General features: G+C 38.8%; 1 long non-coding RNA gene across 1 annotated transcript; it reads left to right on the top strand.

The window, feature by feature from the left end:
* Positions 1–874: 874 nt before the first annotated feature.
* LOC307187619 lies at positions 875–18,172 on the top strand. The gene is made up of 3 exons (XR_013828665.1): positions 875–1,086; positions 16,592–16,655; positions 17,983–18,172. It is a non-coding gene; the product is annotated as an uncharacterized lncRNA (long non-coding RNA).
* Positions 18,173–22,391: the final 4,219 nt, after the last annotated feature.

Here is a 22,391-nt window from a genome sequence, read left to right as displayed (position 1 = left end):
TATTCCTCTTTCTTACTACCACTTTTTCTCCTTTTCCTTTCTGATTATGTGTATTTTTCCATTTCCCGCTCTAGTTACTCAAGAAGCAGTAGATAATAGGAATTATAGTGGTGAGGACTGGTTTAGAAGGGGAAAAGAATTTTGCTTAATTACTTCCTCCTTCACATGGCTTGGTCACCTTTGAATCATGACCCATGTGAATCTAACTTAATGTCTTTTGAGGCTAGATTCATGAAACCAGAGCTTGTTATCGAAATTTGAGAACACACAACTCTAGGGGCAGGTTGACACAGTCCCCAGTGACTTTCAGTACTATCATAATGTATGTTCTTTGATGCCCGCTCTAAAGAAATAGTAATGCTGAATTACTGCAAATTGATTCTGGTTTCAGTTGAGAGAGCTTATTTAACACATAAAGAGATAATATGTGTTTGCTTAAGACTATATAATACATATCATTTAGATTAAAAAAATGATAGGAAATTTAACTTTTTTGTACCAATGCTCCTTTTTCCTTCTGTTAATTTCTCTGAATGAAACACCTGTAAAACTGACTTCAGCATTACAGGAAATAGGTCCCTTTTCCAAAAATGCAATTTAAAAATATTGTACTCTATAATACAGATCATAGCAATAGTTCTTAATTGTATTTGTTTCTGGTCAATGATATTTTAAGAATGTGATGTGTTCTCCCCATATAAAAATTTTTACACACACAAACACTCACAAGATTGTGCATTCAATCCAAGGTGTCTTTAAAGACCATGAATATATCCCATGTTAAGGCAGTATTCTGCATGAAGGTAGAAGAGAAATGTAGGTTTTGCTTGAGACAGAGAATTGATATGTGTTGAACATTTACTTTTTTAATGTAAATTATTTCATTTATCTCCTTTGAGGCAGACGGTATTTTCCGAAAATGGCAATAATATTTTTTTTGGTCTCACGTACCCTTCCAGAACATTGCTACTGTCCCTTCTATGGAAGCTATTTCTCTTCCACTTGAAGAGTGGGGCCTGTGTGACTGTCTCAATGAAAAGAATGTAGCAGAAGTGACATCCATGACATCCATCTGTGTCATACAAGGTAATACATCTTCTTATTGGCTTACTATTTCTCTAAAAATGTTCACTCTTGCAATCCAACCACCTTGTTGTAATGAAGCTCAGGACACATGGAAAGATTACATGTAGGTGTTCTGGCTAACAGCCCCAGTAAAGATTTAAGCCAACAGTCAATATCAACCAGCAGGCATGTGAGTTAACAAGCCTTAAGGTTATTCCAGGCCCCAGCCTACAAATCATTTGCAAGATTTTAGTCTACCAGCTGACGTCCCAAACGTCATGGAGCAGAGATAAAATGTGAATTCAGTCATCAGCCTTTAAGCTGCCCCTGCTAAGGCTGAGTTGAGCAGAGATGAGCAATCCCCACAGAGTTTTTCTCTAATTGCAGATTCCTGAGCAAAATAAATGTCATTCTTTTAGGTCATTGAGTTTTAGGGTGGTTTTATAGGCAGGAGTAAACAGTTGGAACACATTTGGGTTTCAGGAAGTAACATACAGCCAAAACTAAAGCAAATATGTGTGGAAATAGATTTAAGACTAGGACTCAGGCAGAAATGAGAAGCATCCTTATGACAGTGTTAGTGCAATCTTAAAGGGGTCAAGGAAATGAGTAAAGGAAGCCTCATGGATCTTAAAAAGGCTTTCAGTGAAGACTTAAAGGAAGAGGAAAATGCTGGAAGCTGGAGGAAAAGATACTCTTGTTATGTAGTGAAAGAAAGTTTAGCAACAATGTCTCCTGCAATAAGGTGGAAAATAAGAAGTATACCTATTTTCTAGCTAAGAAGAATTGCTGAAAGAGGGTTGAATGTACTTTGCCTCTTGTCTGCTTCTAGCTGCCTGCAGTAAAATGCAAGGAAGAAAGATGAGCTAAAGAAAGAACTGTTATATATAAAGTCTCTAGGACTTGCTGGGTTGGAAAAGAAAACTGTTTCTCATTCCCAGCCTCTCCAGATGGCAAATGATGCTAAAATTAAGATGTGGCTTCTGAGCAGAGATCAAATCCAGGGTGCTGTCAGGAAAATGTGGTCTAAATATAAAACCTTTTGTTAAAGCCTCATAAAGGTTTTAGATAGTGCCTTACAGACCATTTCAAACAGACAAAAGGCCCTCTAGGGATCTTGGTAGGTGCTTCACAGATTCATTCTATAAAAACAATAAGCTTTTTAAGAATCTTAAAGGAGGTGGCCTTAAAGAGAGCTCAAGTCAGAAAAAGGCTTATCCCAGTGAGATTTGGACATATTTCTATTCTCTAATGGGGTGGATTATAAATTGATTCATAAGAAACCCACAGAGTGTTTAAAGGAATTTTATCTCCTTGTACTGAAAATGATAGAGATAGTACAACATGAAAAGATATATTTGGACCCCTCAAAATCTATGGACAGGAAGCAGATTAAAAAACCACTCAACTGTAAAGGTAACCTATATTTTAGGGAATAGAAAGATGAGTCAGTGTTTGGAAAGAGCCCAAAAAGCAGAGCAAAGAGTCATGGAGAATTCCTGGTAGTAGGACTGAGCACTAATTAGGGAACTGGTAACATGTACCTGGCTGTATTTCAGAATTGTTATGAACCAGTGACTACTGTGTTTCATCTATTTTACCTTTTTTGACTATGAGTACATTTAATGGTTTTCCTCTGTCTAACACATCATTGTGTCTCAGGTGTACGTGGAGTTGATGAATCATGTGTTTAGTTCACAGATCTGCAGATCAAGAGGAATGGCACTCAAGGTGCTTAACCCAAGGAACCACACCCAAAACACTTGATCAAATTTAGATGACAAGATCCTAAACCTCAAGTCTAAGCTTGATGAGCTTGGGAGAGAGGTCTTGGGGAAGAAAGTGAGTGTATTTTGCTTGTGGAAGAGATGTGAATTGGTATGGCCTGAAAGTTAATCATGGCATATTTTAGTTTTCAAGAGTAGCCTCTACTCTATTTTTGGCCCCAAGTGATCTTCCAGAACATTGCCACTCCCCCATTAATGGACTGTATATCCCATTCCCTAAAACCTGGCGGACCTTAGTGGCTACCTCAAAGAATAGATTGCTATAAAAAGTATTGCTGTGTGGCTTCTGAGGCTAGCGCACAAAAAGAAATAGAGCTTCCACCTAACAGCTCTTTCTCTTGGAATGCTTATCTTTGGAACCCCACGTTGTGAGGAAGCCCAAGCTACCGGGAGATGTAGATGTTCTGACTGACTGCGCCAGCTAAGGGATCAGACCACAGCCAGAATCAATTTCCAGACTTGTGAGTAACGAAGCCTTTTCATGATTCTAGCCCTAGCCTTCAAGCTGCCCCAGCTGATGCTAAGTAGAGCAGAGATGAGCTATCCCTACCAGACTCTGATCATATCACAGAATTATTAACAGAATAAATATCATTTTTAAGCCACTAAATTGTGAGGTGGTTTGTTATGCAGCAATAGGTAACTCAAATAACCACCAAGAATACTGTAAACTAGGTATGATCATCAATTTTTACAGACAAGGAAATACGCTGACAGCCACATAGCACATAAATGGAAGAGCTGAGTTGTGGATCCCAGGGTGCCTAAATCCACAGTTTGAGTTCCTTCCACTCTTTGAAACCCTTCTGTAAAAGGGCATAGGTTGACCAGAAAGACATTGAGTTGAACTTGATTGAGCTCTAGACTGAGAAGATTGAGCCCAGCGGAAGGAAGATGAGATTTGTAGCCTGCTAAATGTAGAGGCCTTCCTTGAAGACAGGATACATTTTGCTGTCAAAAAATTTAGAGTCAAATTCTGTTCTTGCATTTATGAGTTTTTGTGTGACCGCAAACATGCTATATAACTTCCTTGTGTGCAAGTTTCCTCAATCAGGAAAAGGTGATATAATATCTGTCTTGTAAAATTGTTCTAAGAATTATTATTTTTATATGAAAATAAGAGAAACTATTATTATTAGTCTGACTATCTTACTGTAGTCATCTGAAAGTCCTGTGGGAATATGAGTGTCATACATCCACTGCTCATTGACCTTTGATCAAAATGTCAGCACTGAACCTGGCCATTGTCCCTTTCTCTTTGGAAACACTGCCATCTCTTTCCCTAGTTTCAGATACTCACTGCCCTCTGGGGCTCTAGCTATCAGAAGTCTGCCACTTCCCCTAATCCTCAGAAAGTTTCTTCATATCTCCTTCCCCTACCACAAACTTTTCTGCCTTGAATTTTAGCTAAAATAGATTATTTATTTAATGACATTCAGGTGCAAGTGAGGCTTAACCCTATAAGACCTTTGCACTTTAAAAGAACAGCTCATTAACTACTATGAGTCTCTACTTGGTAGAATTAGTGGGAGAAACAACTTTTGTTCCCAGAGCTCTTGGCCTACTCTCTCTTTCCTCCCACAATAAGCAAAAAATATTCCTGAAAGTTACTTTGTAACCTCTCTGCACTCCTTTTGTAAAACACTTTATATCCCAACAGGGCCCAATAGAAATGAATTTGTTGCCAACAGGGCCCAAGAGAAATAAATCTGTTGCCTGAGGAGGGAATTGAGGTTGGCAGTAAGAACACAAATGAACTTTATTTTAAAATTACAGTTTCTTTACTACCTTTCACCCTCCTCACACAGTGGATGGAGTTGGTTGGGGGAGGAGGCTACCATTTATTGACCGCCTTGAAGTACTTGATGTCGCTCTCAGTTTATTCCATTGTTTGCTTGTGTATTTACTGTCTGGATTAGCCAAACCTTATTTTCTTAAAAATATGTTCATTATTAGTGATTATTTGAATCCTATGGGGGGGCAGGAGAAAGGGAGATTTATGTTGTTCCTATGACTCTGGAAAGGTGACTTCACTCCATTTTGTTTGACACTGAACACAAAGCACTACTGTATGCGATGCTGTAGAGGCTCATGGGGTAGACATTACAGAGAACAAAGTGTATAATTAGAAGTTCTTTGGAACAGGCATTTGGTTCATTCTTTAGGAAATATGCAAGAGAGGTTTTTACAGTTCAGGCCAATGAGGGAGATGAAGAAGGAGAATAAGAGTAGATAGAGCTTGTATTATACATATTTTTATCGATTCATACTCTCCCCAGTATACATAAAATGAAACTTGTAATTCATTATAATTTAATCAAGATATAAAAAAATTTGTCCTAAACAGTATTGAACAGTCCCCATCCAAATCTCTAGCTTCATTTCTAGTCAGTGTAAAGTTGTCCACTTCATTACATTCCCTTTGGATTTATTACTTTGAGGTTTCATTTTGTTCAAGTGCTCTGTCTTATAATAATTAAACCCACAATTTTATTATGGTAACCTTCCACTTTCTTTAGCATCACTCTTGTTCCCTTTGATCATGGATCCCTCTGTCCAGGGCTCTTGCTCCATTAATGCCACTATATGGTGCTGGTACCTCTTCTAGTCTCAAAGGCTGGCTGTGTATCAGACTTTCCTGAGGAGTTTTGAAAATTATAGATTTCTAAGGCCCATCCAGAGCTACTGCATCATAATGCTTTTCATATCTGTTCCTTCTTTTTCATTCTCATTACCACCCAAGTCCAAATCTTCATTTGCTGGGTTGTTGCAATTATTTATGAATTGTTGCCTCCAACTAGTCTCTTGTCTCCCCAAGAATGCCTTTGCCAGATTAATCTTCCTAAAATAGTGCATCACACATATTGTCCCAGTGTTCAGTAATTGTTAATGTATCCCTCAGGAATATAATCAATTATCTTTAGGGTGGCATTGAAAACTGATACAATTTAGCTTCTACATACCTTTTCAATGTACTTCAGTCCTTATCTGACTTGACTTCCCACCAGTACATGTCTGATGAATCTTTCTGTCTTAGTTTAGACTCCTATAACACAATACCATAGAGCGAGTAGCTTCTTAAAAAACAAATATGTATTTTTCACAGTTCTGGATGCTGGGGAGTCTAATATCAAGGTGCTGGCAGATTCAGTGTCTGGCGGGATCACTCTTCCTTGTTTGTAGGTGGCTGCCTTCTTGCTGTATCCTCACATGGCAGAGAAGGGAGCTCTGGTTTCCCTTCCTCTTCTTATAATTGTGCTGATCCCATCATTGAAACTCTACTCTCATGACCTTATCTAAACCTTCCCAAAGGCCCCACCTCCTAAGACCATCACATTGGGTGTTAGGGCTTCAACATATGAATTTTGGGAACATAAAAAGATTCAGTCCAGGAATTCCCCGGTGGTCCAGTGGTTAGGACTCAGTGCTTTCACTGTCATGGCCTTAGGTTTGATTCTTGGTCAGGGAACTAAGACCTTGCAAGTCATGTGGCATGGCCAAAAAACATTCAGTCCATAACACCTTCCTTCTTACTAAAAGACTTTCTTCCTATGATTTCTTTCATATCATAAATTCTTTCTTAAATTTTATGTTGAAATAATTTCAGACTTTCAGAAAAGTTGCTAGTATAAACACTTCCTTATTACCCTTCACTCAGATTCTCCGTGTTAACATTTTACTATATTTGCTATAACATTTTCTGTCTCTCTTTCATCCATATATATATAGCAGACATGATGCTACTTTACTTCTACCTGCTTCAGTATGTATCTCCTAAACACAAGGGCATTCTCTTAGATAACCACAGTAGTATAATGATCAAAATAGGAAATTAACATTGATACACTATTATTATCTGATCTACAGAAAATGTGGATTAAGCAAGGCACAAATGAAAGAACATTTTTCAAAATATACGTATATGAAAAAGTCTTACCTTGAGAATATAAAAAGAACTCTTATAATTCAATTATAAAAAGATAAATGCTCCCTTCCCCACTGGGACAAAGACTGGGACCTCCCAAAAGAAGACTGACAAATGGTCAAAAAGCACATGAGGAGGCGCTCAGTATTAGAATGCAAGTTAAAACCACAATGAGAGACTACCGCACACTGAGTAAAATGCCTAAAAACATAAAGACAATAGAAAGCCCCAAATGTTATGAAAACATGGAGCAACTGGAGCCATCATGCATTACTTTTGGATATAAAATTATTCAATCACTTTGAAAAACTGGCAATTTCTTATAAAGGTAAACAGGTTTTCCTTATGACTCATCACTTCCACTCCTCTTTAATTATCTAAGAAAAATGAAAACATATGCCCACAAAAATACTGTAGAGGAATACTCATAATATCTTTATGTATAAAAACCAATAATTAGAAACCACTTAAATGTCTATGACTAGAAGAAGAGATCATTAATAGTATATTTATGCAATGGAATAACATTCACAGTAAAAGGAGACATACCACAGATAAAACTATGTGATGAATCTCATAGATGTGATGTTGAGAGCAAAAAGCAAGAATAAAAATTAAAAATTTAATTTACGGAAGTTCAAAATATATGGTGACAGAAATCAGAACAGTGTCTGCTGTGGCAGAGAATGTACCGACTGGAAGGGGTCATGAGAAAACGTTCTGATGTGATGGAAATGTTGTATGTTTTAATTCGAATGTGGGATTTTTAGGAGTATACATTTGTCAAAGTTGATTGGCTCATGTACATTTCACTGTGTCTCACTTATATTTTAATAATAAATGTAAAACAGAACTTGTGAGTGGGGTGCAGTCGAACTACAGGGATATGCTGGAACACAGGTCTGCTAGCAGTGGAGCTACTAACATCTCTAGATGGAAGGCCTGGGTGAAAGCAGAGATTTCCAAAATTCAGAAGAAGAGTGAATTCCCTACAACAGGCCAGTGAACTGACTTCAGTTAGGGACATGGACAAACTTCGGTGAGTTGCAGGGATGGAACCAGTGAAATAAATAATCAGAACTCTATTATCCTCTATCCCTTCTATTTCTGCTAGGTCTTGCCATTGGTTGTACATCTGAAAGCAGAGGGCATGAGAACACTGTAGATATAGTACTTACAGGTCAGCTTCCCAGGGGATCGAGTGGGGAGGAGAAGGAAAGAGATTAAATCTTAAGGGAAAAACAAGATACCTGGCGTATGGCTTATTTTTACACAACTTCAAAGGGCATCATTTAATTATCGTAATGGTGGCTTGGCCAAGAGGTTCTACAGACTGAGAGACATCTGAGTGAGTTGAGAGTATATGAAAGAGAGTAATTGCAACAATTGATTCTGGAATTTAATCTTTTTAGTAATAATGAAAGTGAGCATACGATGGGATGAGGGACAGTGCAACCATGGTAGAATCAATGGAATACGGGACCATGTAGGGTAAAAAAATTATTGGAGTTGTAGTACTACGAGGAGTTTTTGCTAATGAGACTATGGAGGGATTTCAGTTAATAGTGGTGAAAGGTCAGGTATATGTCTATGGAAATCTGTGGCTAAGGTAACAGAATACAAAATGATTGAAGGAAAGGAAATCAAGGAACTAAGCCACCAGGAAAATGGAAGGATTTTCTGCACATATATTGAAATAATCAAGAATTATCACAGGATGGAGAAAACGACAGAGAACTAGGAGCTAAAAGTTTAGAAAGAATGATGAGGACCAGAGATGATTGCAATAAGGAGAAGTGGGTGGTTTGGTCTGTTAGCCTGAGTCATCCTCAATGCTTTTCTCTCAGCCCCCAGAGTCAACCAGTCATTAAATCCTGTCAGTCTATTGCTTTTCTCAATATTAGCACCACTCCAGTCACCCACTGGGTTTTTTAAAAAATCATTTCTCCCTGTTTCAAAGCATTAGTTTTCTAAATGAGGTTCCACTAGCTACTTTGGCCAGTCTGTTTTCTTTGCTGCAATCAGTGAACTTTTCTTAGTAAATATTGTCATGTCATGCAATTCCCCCCTATCTTCCTCTAATCCAGCACGTATATTTTTTTCAGTGGGACTCCACTGCTTTTAAGATTAGGAGCAAATTCTTTCAGGTTTCTAATGAGCCCAGATGATCTGGCTTCAGGTCTATTTGTCTAGTCTTATCTAGCAACATATTCCCCCATCATCTCTCTGTGCACCAGTCACACTAGCCTTCCTGTTCTATCCCCCTGCAGGGTCTTTGCATATATATGCATCTTGCTTTGCCTGGGGTGTGTCCTCCTTCACCTCCCTGTGTTTCACCAGGTTAATTAGCAGTCTTCAGTTAAAGCTCTGTTCGAATATCACCTACCTAAGGAAACCATTTCAACATCTCCCAGACTGAGTCTGTAGCTACACCCTTTATATAAGGAACAGTATGAGTGCTTCTTAAGGGAGACGTTCAAAGGAGTACCTCATATGGGAGACATTTAAAATTTATGTTGGCTTCTCCTTTGTTAGGGTTGTACTCAGCTAGTTGCCGAGATAGAAGGAACCGATTGACGTGAAAAAGAGAATATCCTTAAAGAAGTCACAAATGAAGTCTAGTTTAATGACATGGTTTCAGCATATGAGTCTAGTGGAGAACTGGTTTGGACAAGTGTGTAACTTTTGCTGGAAACTCCCTCAAATGCAGCCTTTGTAGCTTAGGGATTTTGATTCCACTTTGAAGAAGGAAAACGGATTTTGAGCTGCAGTTTGTTCAATGTGAAACAGGTTCCATTGGATCTAAACCAGCAGGGACACTGTAGTGTAGGAAAAGCCTGTGTCTCCAGGTAACAGATGGGTCTTTAATAGCGACACTCTGTGGTAGCAAAAACACCAACAGTAGTGGGCCTGTTTAGTGGTCTTAAATTCTTGATTGTCATTAGAATCATTAGGAAGCTTTGAAAAGATACCAACAGTGGTGATGTTTGAACAAATCTATAAATTTACTTTAAAAATTATTTAATTGTGCACTTAGAGTATGTGGATTTATAGTGTAAATTATGCCTTGATAAAGTGGTAGAAAGTATTAAAAAATGATACTGTTGCTTGGCTGCACTCTTCAATTATACAAGCACCTCTGGGGGTAGGGCTTGGACATTAATAGGTATTAAAACTCCCCAGGAAAATTTAGCAATCTTTAACAAAGGTACATATGCTTTTACTTTTTGACTCAGTTCTGTTTCTAGGAATTTATTTTGGAGACCTATCTCTAGCAATACAATGCACAATATTATTCATTTGAACATTGTGTATAAAGGCAAAATATGGGAAACCATCTAAAGGTACTATGATACATCCACACAATAGAGAGCATTATGCAGCTATAAAAAAAGAATGAGGAATACCACTTCGAACCAACACGTAGTGATATGCAGGATATGCTTTCATATGAAAAAAAGCAAAGTGCCAAAATATATCTAGAGTATGATACCGTTCAAGTAAACATGAAGGAGACGGAAGAAATTATACATATATCTGCTTATTTGTGCAAAAAGGAATACGGCAAGGATAAATTAAAAACTTTAGGGCTTCCCTGGTGGCGCAGTGGTTGAGAGTCCGCCTGCCGATGCAGGGGACGCAGGTTCGTGCCCCGGTCTGGGAGGATCCCACGTGCCGCGGAGCGCCTGGGCCCGTGAGCCATGGCCGCTGAGCCTGCGTGTCCGGAGCCTGTGCTCCGCAACGGGAGAGGCCACAAGAGTGAGAGGCCCGCGTACCGCAAAACAAAAACAACAACAACAAAAAAACTTTAATGTGATTGATTACCTACAGAGGTGACTGGGAATGGAGCAGGAAGAATGCGGGAGAGGGAATGGGTAGAAGGGATGAGCGGGGACACTTCTGTAAACACACCTTCTTGTACAGTTCTGACTTTGAGAACCAAGTAGTGGTTCACATATTAACAAACAGATAATTAATATTAACCAGGATGTGTGAGAATCCAAACAGAATACAAATGATTACTAATGTACTAGAAATGAATACCACAACCATAACAAATGGGATAAAAAAGAAAATAACAAACCTAAGTAATATTGAAAAACAGTATTTTGAATATATTCTACAAGGCCAAAGTCAAAAGCGCTGCACACAAATACTGTACTCTTTTCAGTAAATTTGTTTTTCACAGAGGTGTATATATTAGTAATTCTGAAACTATGTGTATTCTGAAAGCGAGTAAATAAGTAAATAAATTTTGTAGAATGAGAGCCGAATTATCACTGTCAGAGAAAGGGGTTACAACTGAGGAAAGGGAGAAGACTAGAGTGAACTTCAGGTATTAGCATCGTAGGTATCCATTTCACTGCTAGTTATATATATATACATAATATATTATGTAATATAGATATATTTATTTATAATAATTTTCTATAATAATTATGTATATATAATATATATAGGGGGAGAGAGAGAGAAAAAGGCAGATATAAAAATAGATACAGATGTACATGTAGTTGTGTGTGTATACATGTATGTACTTCCTTGCTCTGTTCACTTAGAAAACCTAGAAGCAATGACACCTCAGCAGTAATGAGTATACCTAGTACCCAGAACTTGGTTTTTAAGTGCCATTTTTCAATAAAATGACTGAATCCAGGGTTGGGTGCAGAAAGCATACGGTAATCCTTGATCATCTTGTGGTACCAGAAAGTAAGTGTTCAATAAATGATGGGAGCATATTGAAAAGCTTGGACACCAACCTGAAGTAGCTCAGTTGCCAAAGCTGGGATAATTTGGGTAACAAAATAAATAATGATAATATTGGATTATAACACACTGAATAAAATAAATATCTGTGCGTCTGTTGATTAATACAGATGATTGACTACATAAATAAATACAGCAGAAAAGACTGCTCTTCATTACAGTAAAATTCCAATCAGTAAATGTAGAAGGAATGGTGGAAATGTAAAAATCACCATTTCGCAAATGCCCAGTAATAGTTGTCATAAGGAAGACTCAATGGATGCTAAAATCAGTAGGCAGAAACATAATTAGAAACAAGATATTTGCATAATCTCAGAATATCTCTCTACAAGATACTAATTACAAAGATAAAGTAGTATCTCTACAATGGAGAAACTTGGCAGACACCAATGTAAGTGACCAAAGTTAACATCACCAATAATGTGATACGCTGACATCATGGATTTCCTGATAGGAGGTACTGAAAAGTGCACAACATCATTTCTTGGTGTTCTTCCAAAACCACGTAACTTTCATGTAATTATGAGGAAACATCAGACAAACCCAAATTGAAGAACATTTTATGAACTGTTCTGTACTGACCAGTATTCTTCAAAAGTGTCAAGGTCATGAAAGACAAAGAAAATATAAGGCTGAGGAACAGTCCCAGATTGGAGGAGACTGGGTGGGATTAGAGCCTGTCTTGGGGGTGGGGAAGCTCTCTGGAGAGCCAGGTAGGATTTTATGCTATTAGAATATAGGTGATTTCTTGCATAATTAAAGAGATGGGGTCAAATGAATAATCCAGGAAGTGGTGCTGGTCATAGACTTTAAGAATGCTCTTGTAGCACCCTGAACTTCTCCAATGCAGCATTTATCAAGTTACAATCCTGTCTGTCTCCCCTATTAGAATGTAAGCTCTATGCACACAGAGAGGTACCACCTCTATCTCATTCACCGCTCTGTCCCACACATTGCCTTACACATAGTCAGTGTTCAATAAGTGTGCTGAAAAGTATAACCTTAATCTTCTTTTGCTGGTCAAGCCCATGCAAACACATTTTGTCTTTCACTTTGCTCCGAGTAGCTGCACTGGTTGGAATGCTCTATCCGCTGGTGGCTGAGGGCTTCATTCCTTTATTTAATGCTTCCTCTTCCTTCAGGCTCAATGCAAGCCCCATCTTTTAGTGGAGAGCATCTTGGGCTTTATAATTTATTTATTTATTTAAAATGTGGGATCTTAGTTCCCTGACCAGAGGTCAAACATACACCCCCCTGTACTGGAAACGTGGAGTTTTAACCACTGGACAGCCAGGGAAGTCCCCATCTTGGGCTTTAGAGACTAAATATAAGGATTCAGATCTTACTTCTCTCACCCTCCAGCCAGAAGCCCACCTCAGTCTTTCCCCCTCTCCAGGCTTGGTTACTTCAAGAGTAAAGAAAGGTCTTTGGATTTTTTTTTTTTTTTTTTTTCAGTACGCGGGCCTCTCACTGCTGTGGCCTCTGCCGTTGCGGAGCACAGGCTCCGGACGCGCAGGCTCAGCGGCCATGGCTCACGGGCCCAGCCGCTCCACGGCATGTGGGATCTTCCCGGACCGGGGCACGAACCCCCGTCCCCTGCATCGGCAAGCAAACTCTCAACCACTGCGCCACCAGGGAAGCTGGCCAGGTCTTTGGATTTTTAAGCAATGATTTTCAAACTTTTAAACATTTGTTTTGCTGTTGTTGTGATTATTGACGAAGGGATTGTTTATTTGCTTATTTTCTAAGGCCCCTTTTCTTTAAAAGAAATCTGTATGTAGTGTCCAGAGGTGTACATAAATAATACAAGGAAAAAAGGAATTGCTCCATCAGGGGACATGTGGAGAGAGGAGTGTGTGGTAGAATGATGGAAAGCCTGCCCAAACAACATCCCCTCCCCAGCCACCACCCAACTCTGGAAACCTTTGAGGTACCAATGACAAACTTCCAGTCCATAGTTTGAAAACTCTAGCAGATTGTTGCAATTTTTCTACCACCTTCAGAAGCCCTGGTTTATCCCTACTGTGAGCTGTGGTTTTTATCCTTGCTCCCTTCCATTTTGCATTGACCATGCCACTACCTGCACGAGGAGGAACAGGCAATATATTTTTAGATTCAAGACCTGGTATAAAACCTTCACCTAGTATTTCATTTGGTGAAAATTTCTTGATGATGATCGTTGGGGCTGGGATCTCCAGAAACTTCTTAGAGGAGGTGATCCCTGAGTTGGGCCTGGGGAGAGAGAGAGGATTTGAATTAGCAAGCAGGAGGTCATTAGCCCCTATCATTGGGGACTGTGCAGTAATGACAGGCAGAGGAGGGCAAGCAGTGGGAAGTCACGAGAAGTTTTGAAAGAGAGAGCTGGTAGGTGCAGGGTGGGCTGAGGTGGGCGACCTGAGACAGGACATGTGAGTGTAATAGCCCAGCTGTGACCTCAGACAGCCTAAAACCAGAAACAGAAATTATCATGGCACATTTTAAATTAATTCCCTAGTGTAGCCTCTTCAGAAAGATATTTCAGGAAGATAATTGGAATTGGCTGGTTTCCAGGTATCTTAATTTCAAGTCCCAAACAAAACATGGGCAACCTCCAAAGCAAAACTTTTCCTGACATTTCCGAGGCCACATCCCACAGCCGCTATTCGCAGCTCAAGCCTACACCCTTTATCAGATCCAGGTGAGAAAATGATGATTGCTCTAAAGGTAGAACTCTCTCTACGAAGCAGTTGCTCTGGTTTGGCTGTTGGCACCAGCTAGCTGGCTGTTGGTGGGAGCATCCTGCCCTCTGCTGGATTTGGCAGGAAAAATGAATTTGCATTGCCTGCTAAAGAATTAATGAAGGTTGAAAGTTTGGGGTTTTATCTGAAAATAAATATTTGCTTGCATGTCGATGAGGTCTAATTAATCAAGGAGTGCATCCCCTGATGACATGTGGCTTTCTTAGAAGACTTCCAGGTATCCAGGAAAAAAAATAAATCTTTGTGTATCATATGTATACATCTTGCTCAGTAAATAGGAGTGCAATGTTGGCAGTTTTAAAGAAATGTAAAGAATCAAAGCTGCATCTCTAATAATTTTTAAAGTATTCACATGGTATATGACAGGAAGAACTTTGGGAGAACCGTCAGACTGCCCGGATTTATATATTAATTCTGCAAGTTACTAAATCTATCTGAGACTCAATTTCTTCTGTAAGGTACATATCCACCTTAAAACGTTGTTGTGAGGATCAGATGAGCTAACGAGGAATGAGAAAGCACTTTGCTGTGCCCACTGAAATTATGAGGTCTTAAATATACGTGCTTTGCACAGGTTCACACAAGAGTACACACACACACACACACACACACACACACACACACACACACAAAGTAGAGGCACACCGCAGTGATATTGCAGGGTTGGTTCCAGACCACTGCAATAAAGCAAATATCACAATCATTTGAGTCACACAGACTTTTTGGTTTCCCAGTGCATATAAAAGTTATGTTTATACTGTAGTCTATTAACTATGCAATAGCATTATGTCCAAAAAAATGTACATACCTAAATTATAAACTATTGCTAAAAAATGCTAACCATTGTCTGAGCCTTCAGCGAGTCAATCTTTTTGCTGGTGGGGGGTCTTGTCTTGATGTTGACGGCTGCTGACTGATCAGGGTGGGTGGTGGCTGAAGGTTGTGGTGACTGTGTCAATTTCTTAAAATAGGGCAACAATGAGGTTTGCTTCCTCGGTTGATTCTTCCTTCCATGAACGATTTCTCTGTAGCCTGCAATGCTGTTTAATAACATTTTACCCACAGTAGAACTTATTTCAAAATTAGAGTCAATCCTCTCAAACCCTGCCAACTGCTTTATCAACTAAGTTTACGTAAAACAGAACACACAAGAGTTCACACAAACGTACAAACCAACATTGTTCAATTATTGACTTCCTGAAATGTATTTGGGTAAAACTAGAAAACAGATCATCGATATTTCAAATCCAGAGAGTGAAAAGAAAGCAGGATGCCCTGCAAATAATTTTTATAAAAAGCTCTAGAGACAGAACTTTTTTACTAAGTAGTATTTATCTTCAACTGCCTATCACTATGTTCTGTACAACCTATAAGAACATCTGCTTTTCTCACTTTCATAAAGAGAAAAATGGCAAAAATGAATTTGAAGAATAATCTTTTACAGAAATATAATCCCTCCCTTTTCTCCTTTCCTCTTTTTTCTTGGGCCCTTCCCTATCCTTCTCTTCCATTTGTTTGATTTGAAACCAGAAATAAGTAGCTTCAGCTAGTATTGTCACTGCTGGTTAGCTATTTCTCATCCCATGTAGAAATTCCTTAAGTATGTCGTTTTCTCTTCCGTGTTATGATTATAATTGGAGTAGAGTATGGTCCTGGCTCATTTAAAGGGTAAAAAGCTGAATGACAATGGTGTTGATGTTACTGTAGTAGCTTTTTTTGTTTGTTTGTTTGTTTTTGCGGTATGCGGGCCTCTCACTGTTGTGGCCTCTCCCGTTGTGGAGCACAGGCTCCGGACGCGCAGGCTCAGCGGCCATGGCTCACGGGCCCAGCCGCTCCGCAGCATGTGGGATCTTCCTGGACCGGGGCACGAACCCGCGTCCCCTGCATCGGCAGGCGGACTCTCAACCACTGCACCACCAGGGAAGCCCTGTAGTAGCTTTTTAATAAAAAAATAATTGATTTTTTATTTAATTGATGTTATTCTCTTTATTAGCAGCTCTGCATGATAAAGGGTTTTTAAACATCCCATTTGTGCTTTCAATTGAAGAGTAAACCCAAATTTAATTGATCACATTGCCAGCCTCAGTAAGTGCTATTTTGATGTTTTGTAGGAAATTCTACTTCAACAACGATTTAGTACTAGTTGCTGAACATATGCAGAAATATCTCTATATATGAGATATTCATGAGATACGCAGGCTTTAGTTACATACTTATATAACTAAATACGTGATAAGCTAGTGGTGTGGAAAATGGGGAAGAAATAACTAGAAGATATCACTGGATCTTAAAATTGAACAATTTTCCAGGTGGGCAGAGTGAATATATGCATGTGTTAGAGTGGGTGAAGAGCAGCCTTCAAGAGAGTTCCAGGTAAGTAAGATATAGTGAAAATTATGAAAATCGGTGCAAATAATGGGGAGATGAGGCTGAGGCTGGACTGGTGGTTTGGGGCCCAATGCAGAGGCTATTAAACTAATAAGATATAGAGTTTGAATTTCACTGGGTATGTGTGTAAACTAATACACTTGAGTGACGAATTAATATTATACCCCTGTGATATTCTGTTTAGTCAGGGAAGTGTTTATGAGGGAGGGTTGGGTTTGAAGTTGGGTTTTAAGTAGTGTTATAATTCCCTCTGCCTTTCAAACTACCTGTAAGTTGCTGAATGAGGACTGCAACAACCTCTAAATTGGGTTAGTGAGTGAGTCTCAGAACAGATTATAATCCTTATATTGGATCTTTAAAACACAACAGCTTAAATCCCTTTTGAATCATCAGAAAGTCACACATTTTTAAAAAGCAGCCTCTGTGGTCCAGTTAGTCTTAGATAACCATATACCTTAAAATATCGAGTCCATTGCCTAAGGAGAAGTATTTACAAATGTCATAAGTCACTTTCTATGTCTGACCTGCCGTTTTGTCACATAAAATAAAAAAGAGATCAGAAAAAGACCCATGGATAAGGGCTCTCCACTTCACCAAATATGCTCGCTCATCTGATTAATCATTTTTAAAAGTCAAATTATTTATATAAGCTGCTTGGAATGATATTACTGATATTAAACTTTCTTGTCTGCCTACAGTAATTCCACAAACATTGCAAGAGACACGTTGCTCACAATAAAGCTTTGTTTATGGCATCTTAAAGAAAGCACTTTGAACTGATATTCCCCGATCCCTATCATCATAATGAGATTTACATTTAAGTTAAGAAATTTTTCTTTTGTGTGTTTGCTCAGCACTTAGCACATTATAGGCATTCTGAAGGATGGCACACTCCATTCAACAATTTGGGGGGGCAAAAATAAAGTGTAAATAAGTGTGATAAGAAGTGTAGCCAGGTTCTTAGTGCCCTCATCGTACAAACAAGAGGCCATAGACTAGCATAAGAGCCTGGAGGAGCACAGATGTTGGCTGTCTTGCTTGTTTCTCTACCGCCAGTGCCCTGCACATAGTAGGTACTCATTAAATATCTGTGGTCTAATGAAACAATGAATAGACTCTCTTTCCTCATGACCTTGCTTGCAGTCGTTACCTTAAGGGCATAATAAAGTAGTAATTGCTCCATGACTGCTTGGTCTTATGAGTTAATGTTTGCAAAGCACTTTGAACTTCTTGGGAAAAAGAATGGTGTTTTTTTTGGCACCATTTCATGTTTGCAGTGGCACACAAATTATTCCTCCTCCTCTTCCTCCAGCTGCCCACACTGTGCCCTCCCCCAGCTCTGTGCTGCACCAGGATCTCCCAGAAGGCAGCCACACCGCTCTCACTGCCTTCTCGCAGCTGTTACCTCCAGCCCTGCAGGACAGGTAGGGACAGAGCAAATGCCAGAAGAATTTCTTTAAGACCTTGCAAGAGACTCTGGAAATATGGAATTTGGGTTGATTTTAATAACACTTAGAGCAACTGGTGTATAGAGGGATGCAGATTCTTGGTCGGCCATGGAAGAAGCTATTGGGACAGGCAGGTTGATCTGTGACGATACATCAAACTAGATCCTGAAGGGGAGATAGAGGGTGTCACAGAGGCAACTGGGAGCATGTGCCAAAGCAGCTGGTTTCTAAAGTGTATATGATTTTAGACACACAATACAGAACCTTGACTAGTAACTGGCAGAAAGTACTAGAGTTGTTTTAAAAGGGACTCCATAAGACAAGATGTGTTTCTTTTACATGGGTAAAAATTTCAACTGTTATGATTACTTTCCCTATAATTTAAAAAAATATTTGATGATGAAAAAAAGAGATTCTATCTCACAATAGATAATCATAGGCTGACTGTTTTCCAATGTGTTTATTGCTATAAAAATTGCCTTGATTTTTAGAAACTCAATAATTAAACAGTTCAAATGTGATTTGGGAAACAAAAGCTGTTTTCTATTAAGAATGGTTGTCCTTTATGAAGAAATTCTAGAAGAAGAGTTTTTTTTTTCTTTTTCAGGTTACAATATATGAACTTTCAACTGATCACACACAATACATATCTCAAGGTAATTCCGGGAAAGCCGGTTACAGGTGCAGAATAACTAGAATGACTATATCAGGGGCAGATCTTGCCTTAAAGGCAGGAACAGATCCTATTTTCCACAACTTTAAAATGACTTGTTTTCCAAACCAAATCATGATGTTTTCTCTGTGTGTGGAAAATTTTCCATGATGCATATTTATATGTTAGCTGCTGTATGCGTGAAAATTTGCTCTCTCTAGAAATTGTTTCTAGGGACTGGAAATGAATGTTATGGGGATAAAAGCTAACATGGTTTTCTATTGAAAAGATAGACCGTGTAAATGATGTCTGCTTTGCTTTAAAGGGAAAACTCAGGTAAGCATGGTTTAGTTGAACAGCATGAAGTCAACCAAAAGTCTCAAATTTTGTTCAGAATAAATTACGGAAGTACCTTCCAATTAAATTGCAATCATTATTAATCTGAAAACAAAAGCAAGGGGAATAAAATTTGTAGTTAGTTTACAGTAAGTAGTATTTGAAACTCTGAAAGTTTAGCATCCCCATAAAAGCCACATGTGAAACATTGAGATGGGAGTGACTCCAGATAAGAAATGGTTTCTTTCTCCACTTAATTCATTATAGAATGAAGAACCCTGATTTTCCATTTGTACAGGGCTAAAGGATCACATAGGCATTACTGAATTTTTGTTGTTTCCCTCTGTCTTTTTTTTTTTTTTTACATCTTTATTGGAGTATAATTGCTTTACGATGGTGTGTTACTTTCTGCTTTATAACAAAGTGAATCAGTTATACATATATATATGTTCCCATATCTCTTCCCTCTTGCATCTCCCTCCCTCCCACCCTCCCTATCCCACCCCTCTAGGTGGTCACAAAGCACCAAGCTGATCTCCCTGTGCTATGCGGCTGCTTCCCACTAGCTATTTACCTTACGTTTGGTAGTGTATATATGTCCATGCCTCTCTCTCGCTTTGTCACAGCTCACCCTTCCCCCTCCCCAAATGGAGTCCATTCTCTAGGAGGTCTGTGTCTTTATTCCTGTCTTACCCCTAGGTTCTTCTTGACATTTTTTTCCTTAAATTCCATATATATGTGTTAGCATGACGGTATTTGTCTTTCTCTTTCTGACTTACTTCACTCTGTATGACAGACTCTAGGTCTATCCACCTCATTACAAATAGCTCAATTTCGTTTCTTTTTATGGCTGAGTAATATTCCATTGTATATATGTTCCACATCTTTATCCATTCATCTGATGATGGACACTTAGGTTGTTTCCATCTCCGGGCTATTGTAAATAGAGCTGCAATGAACATTTTGGTACATGACTCTTTTTGAATTATGGTTTTCTCAGGGCATATGCCCAGTAGTGGGATTGCTGGTCATATGGTAGTTCTATTTGTAGTTTTTCAAGGAACCTCCATACTGTTCTCCACAGTGGCTGTATCAATTTACATTCCCACCAACAGTGCAAGAGGGTTCCCTTTTCTCCACACTCTCTCCAGCATTTATTGTTTCTAGATTTTTTGATGATGGCCATTCTGACTGGTGTGAGATAATATCTCATTGTAGTTTTGATTTGCATTTCTCTAATGATTAATGAAGTTGAGCATTCTTTCATGTGTTTGTTGGCAGTCTGTATATCTTCTTTGGAGAAATGTCTATTTAGGTCTTCTGCCCATTTTTGGATTGGGTTGTTTGTTTTTTGGTTATTGAGCTGCATGAGCTGCTTATAAATTCTGGAGATTAATCCTTTGTCAGTTGCTTCATTTGCAAATATTTTCTCCCATTCTGAGGGTTGTCTTTTGGTCTTGTTTATGGTTTCCTTTGCTGTGCAAAAGCTTTGAAGTTTCATTAGGTCCCATTTGTTTATTTTTGTTTTTATTTCCATTTCTCTAGGAGGTGGGTCAAAAAGGATCTTGCTGTGATTTATGTCATAGAGTGTTCTGCCTATGTTTTCCTCTAAGAGTTTGAAAGTTTCTGGCTTACATTTAGGTCTTTAATCCATTTTGAACTTATTTTTGTGTATGGTGTTAGGGAGTGATCTAATCTCATACTTTTACATGTACCTGTCCAGTTTTCCCAGCACCACTTATTGAAGAGGCTGTACTTTCTCCACTCTACATGCCTGCCTCCTTTATCAAAGATAAGGTGACCATATGTGCATGGGTTTATCTCTGGGCTTTCTATCCTGTTCCATTGATCTATCTTTCTGTTTTTGTGCCAGTACCATACTGTCTTGATTAATGTAGATTTGTAGTATAGTCTGAAGTCAGGGAGCCTGATTCCTCCAGCTCCATTTTTCATTCTCAACATTGCTTTGGCTATACGGGGTCTTTTGTGTTTCCATACAAATTGTGAAATTTTTTGTTCCAGTTCTGTGAAAAATACCAATGGTAGTTTGTTAGGGATTGCATTGAATCTGTAGATTGCTTGGGTTGTAGAGTCACTTTCACAATGTTGATTCTTCCAATCCAAGAACATGGTATATCTCTCCATCTATTTGTATCATCTTTAATTTCTTTCATCAGTGTCTTATAATTTTCTGTATACAGGTCTTTTGTCTCCTTAGGTAGGTTTATTCCTAGATATTTTATTCTTTTTGTTGCAGTGGTAAATGGGAGTGTTTTCTTGATTTCACTTTCAGATTTTTCATCATTAGTGTATAGGAATGCCAGAGATCTCTGTGCATTAATTTTGAATCCTGCTACTTTACCAAATTCATTGATTAGCTCTAGCAGTTTTCTGGTAGCATCTTTAGGATTCTCTATGTATAGTATCATGTCATCTTGAAACAGTGACAGCTTTACTTCTTCTTTTCCGATTTGGATTCCTTTTATTTCCTTTTCTTCTCTGATTTCTGTGGCTAAAACTTCCAAAACTATGTTGAATAAGAGTGGTGAGAGTGGGCAAGCTTGTCTTGTTCCTGATCTTAGTGGAAATGCTTTCAGTTTTTCACCATTGAGGACAATGTTGGCTGTGGGTTTGTCATATATGGCCTTTATTATGTTGAGGAAAGTTCCCTCTATGCCTACTTTCTGCAGGGCTTTTATCATAAATAGGTGTTGAATTTTGTCGAAAGCTTTCTCTGCATCTATTGAGATGATCATATGGTTTTTATCCTTCAATTTGTTAATAGGGTTTATCACATTGATTTTTTTGCGTATATTGAAGAATCCTTGCATTCCTGGAATAAACCCCACTTGATCATGGTGTATGATCCATTTAATATGCTGTTGGATTCTGTTTGCTAGTTTTTTTTTTTTTTTTTTTTTTTGGCGGTACGCGGGCCTCTCACTGTTGTGGCCTCTCCCATTGAGGAGCACACACTCCGGACGCACAGGCTCAGCGGCCATTGCTCACGGGCCCAGCTGCTCTGCGGCATGTGGGATCTTCCTGGACTGGGGCATGAACCCGTGTCCCCTGCATCGGCAGGCGGACTCTCAACCACTGTGCCACCAGGGAAGCCTGTTTGCTAGTATTTTGTTGAGGATTTTTGCATCTATGTTCATCAGTGATATTGGCCTGTAGTTTTCTTTCTTTGTGACATCCTTGTCTGGTCTTGGTATCAAGCTGATGGTGGCCTCATAGAATGAGTTTGGGAGTGTTCCTCCCTCTGCTATATTTTGGAAGAGTTTG

Source organism: Stenella coeruleoalba, assembly GCF_951394435.1.
Source record: "Stenella coeruleoalba genome assembly, chromosome: 6".
Taxonomy (NCBI): Eukaryota; Metazoa; Chordata; class Mammalia; order Artiodactyla; family Delphinidae; genus Stenella; species Stenella coeruleoalba.
Note: the sequence above shows the minus strand (reverse complement) of the source record. Positions and strands in the feature narration are given on the sequence as shown.